This window comes from Dioscorea cayenensis, chromosome 10 (assembly GCF_009730915.1).
Source record: "Dioscorea cayenensis subsp. rotundata cultivar TDr96_F1 chromosome 10, TDr96_F1_v2_PseudoChromosome.rev07_lg8_w22 25.fasta, whole genome shotgun sequence".
In the NCBI taxonomy this organism is placed as follows: Eukaryota; Viridiplantae; Streptophyta; class Magnoliopsida; order Dioscoreales; family Dioscoreaceae; genus Dioscorea; species Dioscorea cayenensis.
Window position 1 is genome coordinate 5161142 of NC_052480.1, and position 7501 is coordinate 5168642.

General features: G+C 35.8%; 1 long non-coding RNA gene and 1 pseudogene across 1 annotated transcript; one reads left to right on the top strand and one right to left on the bottom strand.

Moving 5' to 3' along the window:
- Nucleotides 1–740: 740 nt before the first annotated feature.
- Nucleotides 741–1724, top strand: LOC120269978 (annotated as a pseudogene).
- A 12-nt stretch (nucleotides 1725–1736) lies between these two features.
- LOC120269979 lies at nucleotides 1737–3799 on the bottom strand. The gene is made up of 3 exons (XR_005539531.1): nucleotides 3590–3799; nucleotides 2526–2585; nucleotides 1737–2342 (listed from the first exon to the last, which is right to left on the bottom strand). It is a non-coding gene; the product is annotated as an uncharacterized LOC120269979 (long non-coding RNA).
- Between the last annotated feature and the right edge of the window lie 3702 nt (nucleotides 3800–7501).

The window sequence follows — 7501 nt, forward strand, 5'->3', positions numbered from 1 at the left end:
ATATATATATATATATATATATATATATATATATATATATATATATATATATATATATCAGAGAGAGGGAGACGTGGGGGATGCGTGAGAACATGAGAGTGTTGTCGCCCTACAATCAACTCACGTGTCTCACAACAGCACAACCGCACAATCACACCCACGTCCACTATAAAGCTTTTAAAAGAGGAAGAAGATAGAGGGAGGGAGGAGGAATAAATGAGTGAGAAAAAAAAAGAAGATCAGAAGAAGAGAGGGACCAGCCAAGGGAGAAGAATAAAAAAGAGGAGCTCAGACGAAGAGGTTTAGAAGTCTAGGCTAGCCACTTTCGCCGTTCTCGGAGCTCGTTGTCATGGATCCCTCCGAGTTCATTGACAGTGTCGCCAGCCTCTTCCTCCCCGACATCGTCGTTGTCATCAAGCAAATGTCCAGATCGCATGCCGCACGTGATCTTCCATCTGGTAACCATAACCCTTCAATTCGTCTCCGCTTCGGCGGTGATACCCCGCGGCACAGCACGGTTTCAACAGCGGCCTGGCAGAGATGACAATTCCTACTCCATAGTAACCTTATTGCGCTGCTCACCAGGTTCACCGTCCTCCCGCACGCCTCGTAGAGCAACGACTAGAACAACGCTACAAAAGAAACACGATCGGGCGTTAGGAGGAGGAGCCGGCAAGAGAAAAAAAAGGGAGAAGGGGAGAACCAAAAAGAAGAAGGAGGTCCTCATTTCCTCTCCCTACCAACATCGCCGCTTTGCCATCACTGTTGCTGTTGCCCGCTGCTTGTCATAGTCACCAAAGAAAGTTACAACCATCGCCACTGCTGCTGCTGTTGCGTCTCTATGAGATGGAGAAAGGAGGCTGTCTGCTGCTGTTGAGAACTCAAATCGCCCCTTCTCCGATGAGGTTCATACGATCTTTATCTCTGGATTGCTGGAAGATGTGAAGGAAAGAGAACTGCACAACCTGCTCCGGTAGCACTCGAGCTTCGAGCCATCGTAGATCAACTACAAGGGTGAGCAATCGATGGGGTTCGTGTTGTTTACCATGGCACAACACGCCATGGCTACCCAGAATGCTCTTTAAGACTTGTTTTTTTTATATTCGGAAACAAAGTCGATACTGCACACTGAAATGGCAAAGAAGAATTTGTTTGTCAAGAGAGGTGTTGATAATGATTTAAGCTCATTTGACTAAAGCAAGCGCATGAGAACTAGTGGGGACTATACCCATTCAAGTTACCCAAGCCTTTCTCCATTTTACCCACCATCAGCACCTGTATGGGGTGGCCATGGATATATTGCCCCACCTGCTCCATATGACCTATATGCAGGGTACTCATTTGTACAAGTGCCGATACTGCCTCTGCTCCCGTGCCAGCACCTAGTGGTTATGCGCCTATCCAGAATAACAAAGACAATGCCCCTTGCAATACTCTGTTCATTGGCAATCTTGGAGAGAATTTAAATGAGGAAGAACTTAGGAGTCTTTTCATTTGTGCAACCTGGCTACAAACAAATGAGGGTTTCATGTCAAGAAAGAAACACTGTGTGCTTCATTGAATTGAAGATGTGAGCAGTACTACAACTGTCCACAAGAATTTGCAGGGTGTTGTTCGATCACGCCCCAGCCCAACAAGCCAGGTCCACTGACAGATCGGCCGCATCCAATGGAACTGGGCCCTACTGGATGCAAGGCCTCAGATTTGACCTGGTCAGAGTCAACCCTAACAGCAGAATAGAAACAATAATATTTTACTACAGATAAAGTCACATAAACAGGGATAATACAGATATGGACTATGACAGTCCTACAGAGTACACAAGTAGTTTACATGTCAAAATACACAAACATGATATAAGTCTCACTCGTACAGAATAAAATAGCACACAAGGTTCACAACCTCAAAGAACAGGTGCTAACAAGACCACAACTACAGACCCTAGAACAACCCCCTAATCCTAAGCTTGATCTTCTCCTGTGAAAGGAAAATTCACAGAGTACATGAGCCACAAGGGCCCAGTAGGATCGCAGAAAATAACAGAATAATACAGATATAGCAGAATAATTAATAATTCAGACAGAATACAGAAATAATCAGAAAATACAGAAAACACGCAGAAAACAGACATGTACATCTCCCTGACTGATAACAGAAATCAATAGCGCGAAGCTGGATCATCGACTGTGAAGTCAGAACAGAACAGAATATCAACAGCCGGAGCTGGATTTTCGACCGCAGTAGGAATGGACACGCATGTTCGGTAGCACTACTACAGAAAAATATGTGCACATGGCTAGGACTTGCTCCTCCTAGCTGGGTGAGCCAGAATTGGAGATGTACTAAAAATCCGCAGAAATTCGGAATATAGACAAAGGGGATATAGAGTAAATAATGCATTAATAAAATAAATAAATAAACATAAATATCACGTAAATAAATAAATAAATGAAATTACTAAAAAATGCAATAATTAAATAATAATTATTGCCAAAAATACGGAATTACACAGTGTGAGAGCCTACCTGGCTCCGAACTACAGAGTTGGGTTTACCAAGTCCCGCGAACTACAGCTCGCTACGGATCTACCCAAACAGAATAATCTAACTTAGGTTACAAATTTTGGGTTGGGCCTAACTTACAACTATAGCCCGAGCTAATTCAACAAATAAAAGATTTTAAAGCTAGCATGACAAAAGAACAACCATGAACATTAAAAGAAGCATGTTTAAATGTTCTCACAAAAATTCCCCATGAAAGCTTTAAAAGAAAAACACCTGCACAATTTACTTTTCAAGATTCAAAATCAACGCTAACCTATGATCCTGAATATACATTTAAATCTATAAGCATACACAAACATTAATCTAAATAATTCAATTCAGGGAAACATGCTTTGTAGGCTTTTAAATCCAACACAACATGATTCTTAAAGAAAAACTGAAATGCATGCTTCCATTGATATATATATATATATATATATATATATATATATATATATATATATATATATATATATATATATATATATATATATATATATATATATATATATATATATATATATATATATATATATATATACCCACACAAATAAACTTACACAAATAAACCTATAAGATAACAACTTTAAAAACCCAACCAAAACATTGGCCAAAAATATAAATAAAGTAGCAAGGATACATAGGAATACAAGGTGAACTAAATTAACAAAGAATCAAACATGCTCTCAGGTTGCTAAATAGCATGCTTACAGAATCAAGGGATATAAATAAAATAAATAATAATAATAATAATAATAAGGTTGCAGGTTCCATCATTCTCTAAGTTACAACATACACATATAATAATTCAAAATGACAATTACACTCCATGCCATGAAAGACCAACTCAAATTAAATCTCAGACTTAACATGCTAAAAAATTAAATAAAGCTTAATCAAGACAAAGATCAAGCTTAACACTAGGATAACATGTGAACAAACACAAATTCAAGAAGGATTATCTCCCTAATTAAGAGGCTAGGAAAACTTTAGATAGACAACCAAGATTCAAGAACCAAATATAACTCACAAGGCAAGGCACCTACCTCTACACTAGCCGAAGAGTTGCCGGAGAAGGTTGCTTTCAGTCGTCAAAACTCTCAACAATAAGTCTGGCTTGAAGAAAGAGAATGAAGAGAAGGAGTTTCTATTGAAGATGAAGTAGCCTTCCACTCTAGTTTTAAACAAATACACCAATAATTCAGCACACAGTAACCCGACCAGATCCACAAATTAAGGGTAATCAAGAGAAGTTGGTGGGCTCCCAAACATGCTTGGTCAAAGCCAAAGGTCTCCAACTTGTCTCCGGTCAACTTGGTCAGCAGCCACAAGTAACAGATATTACATGTTCTCACTAGTTCCTGGCATGGTAGCATGCGAATACAATTTTCGAAGAATCCCTTTGGGTGAAGGAAGGACTCAGTGAATGGTACTGCACCCAACGGCAATGGAACTCCAACAAGCTATCAGCAATAGTTTCAAGGGATGTATTTTGCCCTTTACCCATCTCCCTTAAAAAGTTTTTTGAGTAGCAATGGATCCAATAATGGAAATCATGCTGTTGCATTCCACATCATAAATCATCACCAACATCCTTGCATGTGTGAATGTACCTGATAATGAGTGCATCACTATCTTCCATCATGAGAGTTATTTGAACCATTATATATATATATATGTTATTATATGTACATTAGCATCATTAATTTGGTTAATTAGTGACATGTATTTCTAGTTGAGGGAGAGAATGGGATAATTATATAAACCATATACTGAAAAAAAGGCATTCCATGCAATTCATGCAAGCATGTACGTACCATTAACAGAGCTCCATTAATAGCCATGCAAACTCCTTCAAGTACTACTATCTTTGCAAACACTATTAATAATAACATTGAAAGTGATCACCAATTTGTACTATCTTCAAAGAACCCTTTTGTTGCTATCTCTAGAATCATGCAATCAAAGTGAAGATTTAACTTGGAAAATATAGGTGATTTGCTGTAGAATGGATGTCCATGTCATAATTTTCAAGTTTCAAAGCCCATGATATATATATATATATATATATGTGTGTGTGTGTGTGTGTGTATGTGTGTGTGTGTGAGAAATGACATATTAAAGTGATCAAGTGCATGCATCCTCACTTGTATAACTTATTTTAAAAAAAAATTGCATGGGCCCACTATGAAAAAGATATACATGCAAATGAATACATGATTAAGAAGAAAATGAGAAGCATGCATTATGTTTTGGTTCATTAGCAGGGTCCCACCATGAGGGATATATGCATAGAAATGAATCAATGAGAAGCATGTATACTCAGGTGCATGTTTAAAAAAGAATTAAAAAATGAAAATAAATAAATAAATAAATAAAAGAAAAGAGCCCCATCATGCACATGGGTATGAATATGATGAATATAGATTTATATATATATATACTCATCCCAAAGCATCACTAAGAGGACTCAACTCGAGGCAATGGTTAAATTTGTTGTGAGGGGGTAATGAGATATATATTACGTGGTGACTGGTCGCAAGCAGTAACATATGATATATATATATATATATATATCAATTATATGTTCAAACATGTATATATATATATATATATATATATATATATTAACAAAACAAAAATCAAAACCAAAACAACCAAGTCAAGATTCAAAATATGAAGAGAGAGTCCAGACTTGAAAATCTATATAAATCGACAATTGGACTTAGCAGTCTCAAAACATCAAAAGTCAAAGACCCAAAGAGTTTCACAAGTCAAGACCTGAAGGAAGCTTCACAAGCATGAGAGCCGAAGCTTTTGAAAAGAAAATTCAAGTTTGTGAGATGATTTCAAATTCCTTGTACTTTCAATGAAATTCATATTTATTTAAATGAATGAAATTTATTATCACTATTTTTTTTTGTTCACACTTATTTCTTAATCGGAGGTAATTAACATAAGGGCTTTCCCCTAATGGAAGTCATGAACCCATAATCTCTAGAAGTCATAAAGAATTAAAATTTGATGTGTGATCCATTATTTTTAACCGGTTAACCCTAATTAAAGGATGGGTGAGAAAAAAAGGAGCGCACATGTCCCTTATCCAGTTTAATTGCCTACTTATTTCCACCATCTTTTCATCCTTTATTTCTTTCTAGATTCTTAGATTTATACTTTTCCCTAACCTTTCGAATCAGTTAGATACTAGAGGATCGATTAGTATTTGAAGCTTCCTAGTCCCTATGGAATTGACTACCCGATCTAATTGGACACACTTTAGCACTTGTATGATCCGTGCACTTGCTTCTAGCAAGGGTTAAGTTACCAGAAGTCGATCATTTTCTTGGTATAAACTCCTAAGACATTTGTTGCAAGTCCACCTTTCTTAGTTTGATACCTAGGCCTATCTGCTAAATTTGGTGATACTTCTATAAAGGAGATGGCATCTTAACATCCCCACAAGCTCATTAGAAAATTATAATTTTATTGACTTATGTCCAATGAAAAACATATAATTTATATTTTACATTGCTCAAATAAAGTATACCTTGAACCGCTTTTCCTGCTATTTTTTGGAATTGATTGTGGCTTGATAAATAATTCATCTTGTAACTTTAAAATAATAGCTAAGACCCTATAATAGTATCTACTAATTGTTTGACTCGATTTATAGAATTTTTACTTGGATAGTCCTTTTACTTTGTGTGATGTGCTAGTATATTAAAAAAAAAAACCAATAATTTGCTCCTCAATTGTAACTCTACAAAGTTTCACCAAGCCTCCCCGTACCCTTAGGACCTCACAAAGATGTGCAAATGTGTTTGTGCATATTCTTAATTCTCATAAATAATAATTATCACCTGACTTAATAAGGGAATCTAGTATATCTCTTCGTAACTAGTATCTAGCCAAAGCTCTTTCATTTATAGTCCTCCCACTATCCCCCCTCAAAATGAAAGTGAAAAAAAAAATTAGAAACCAGCCATATATATAGTCATCATGTTCACATAAATTCTCCAAGTAAGAAGAAAATATAGAATGTGTTGATGGTCCATCACCAACTACCCACTAAAAGGAAAAGTAACATTTTACGAAACTAAGAGGCCAAAATAAAGAATAAAATAAATACACACTGTGACAAATAACTAAATTGGCTACCTATAGGTAATTTGAATTGAGTTGTGTTAAGATTGGTTGAATCTGAGAAAACATAAAACATATCATGAGTAGTTGCATACCTTCATAGGCATAATAGGACATATATATATATATGGGAAAATGAATTATAACTCCTTGAAAGTTTCAAAACATCCCAGATAGACCCTCTGACATTTGAATTTACAAGACAGTCCCTCCTTTTTTTGACAGTTTACTTTTCAATCTTGACAGTTTACTTTTCAATTAATGCAGCTCGCTCTGTTAGTTTATTCTATTTTACAACATGTACTTCCCGCTTAAAATATATAGTTTCCGTTTAACATTGCGTGCTTTTGTTTAACCACATAAGTTTTCACTTAACATATAGCACATTTGCGTTTAAAATTTGACTTTTCCACTTAAAATTTGGTGTTTTCGCTTAATCACATAAATTCTCACTTAACATATAGCACATTTGCGTTTAAAAATTGACTTTTTCGCTTAAAATTTGGTGTTTTCGCTTAAAAACTGAGAGCCAACCCAGTTAATATCAGTTATCTTTATGTCAACATCAATCACTTTTATGGCAGAAAGGTCTGAAAAATAACATGTCAGAAAAAGGAAGGACCTTTTGGGAATACTCAAAGTCATGGGGTTTTTTTGTGAATACCTTAATTTTAAAAGGACTATTTGATCATTACCAGTATATATATATATGCTGAACTATGTAGGCATGTTGTTAGTAATAAGTAGAGCACATCATCTATTTTTATTCTTTAACTTTTTATTAATACATTTATTTATTGGCAAAAGAGTATTCC